This window comes from Cebus imitator, unplaced genomic scaffold (genome assembly GCF_001604975.1).
Source record: "Cebus imitator isolate Cc_AM_T3 unplaced genomic scaffold, Cebus_imitator-1.0 Scaffold415, whole genome shotgun sequence".
Taxonomy (NCBI): Eukaryota; Metazoa; Chordata; class Mammalia; order Primates; family Cebidae; genus Cebus; species Cebus imitator.
In genome coordinates, this window is record NW_016107730.1 from 81,988 (window position 1) to 83,367 (window position 1,380).

The following is a 1,380-nucleotide window of genomic DNA, read 5'->3' on the forward strand; positions in this document are numbered from 1 at the left end:
TATCTGGAAAAAAAAAAAAAAAAATTGAAAAGACCAGACTAAAGCTAAAGACTTTAAAATAGCCTGCAGGTTCCTACCAGAAGTTACCAGCTACCTCTCTGATGGTCTTTTCCTACTATATCCCCCTGGATTATTATATTTTAGCACCTTGACCTGTCTGATGTCCTGCATACACAGGCATGGTCCTGCTCAGGGTTTGCCTTCTCTGCTTCCTGTTTGCTGGAATGCTCTTCCCTCTGTTGGTGTGTTTCTTTACATTATTAAGCTGTTTTCCAGTCTCACCTCAATGAAGCCTTTCCTAACTTACCCTGTGTACACCTCACCTCACCCCCACATACACATTGTATTCCCTGCTTCCCATTACCCTGCTTGCTTTTTCTCTTTGATACACTTATTCCAATATATTCTTTAATTCTGCATCAACTGTCTATCACACTAGAATATGAGCTCTATGAGAGCAGGCTTTATTTTGTAAACTGCTATATTCCCATCTCCTAGAATAGTACTTGAATATAGTAATAGATACTTAATAAATACTTGTTATATTAGTATAATAAATGAATTAATCTCAGGAAGGCCCTAGTTTTGTAGATAGACAGGTAGGGATAGGAACTTGGGTGATGTATTTTCTCAAGTTGTTTTTATTTTTTTTAAGCTTATTTTCTTTTGAAACAGTCTTCCTCTGTCACCTAGGCCGGAGTGCAGCGGTGTGGTCTTAGCTCACTCTGCACCCTCTACCTCCAGGGTTCAAGTGATCCTTCCACGTTAGTCTCCTAAGTAGCTGGGACCACAGGCATGCACAACCATGCCTGGCTAATTTTTGTATTTTTAGTAGAGACAGGGTTTCACCTTGTTGGCCAGGATGGTGTGGAACTCCTGAGCTCAGGTGATCTGCCCACCTCAGCCTCCCAAATTGCTAATATTATAGGCATGAGGCACCATGCCCAACCTTAAGCTTATTATTTTCTAAATTTCTTTTAGTGAGTACTTATTTCAAAATGTTTTTACAAAGTAATCTCATACCAAACATTATGCCCCTCCTGGAGTACACAGTATCATCTGTAAAGTGTTCTTGCCAACCTGAATTTGATTAAGCCTGTAAGTCTACAGGAAATAAGGCTAGAGGAACATGTTAAACCTCACTATGGGGTTATATAATCGGCAAAATCCAGAATTCAGGAAACTCTACAGTTCAAATGACTTAATTTTTAAAATAAATGACAAGGAAGAATTTGGGGCTAGGTGTGGTAGCTTACGCCTGTAATCCCAGCACTTTGGGAGGTCAAGGCAGGCAGATCACCTGAGGTCAGGAACTTGAGACCAGCCTGGCCAACATGGTAAAACCCCACCTCTACTAAAAGTACAAAAAAATTAGCTGGG

The 1,380-nt window shown here is 40.3% G+C and overlaps 1 protein-coding gene across 8 annotated transcripts in view; it reads left to right on the forward strand.

Annotated features, from left to right (window-relative positions):
* The window catches only part of BRCA1 (BRCA1 DNA repair associated), a 73,850-nt gene that overhangs the window by 8,897 nt on the left and 63,573 nt on the right, over window positions 1-1,380 (forward strand). The gene's annotated exons all lie outside the window — the stretch shown is intronic.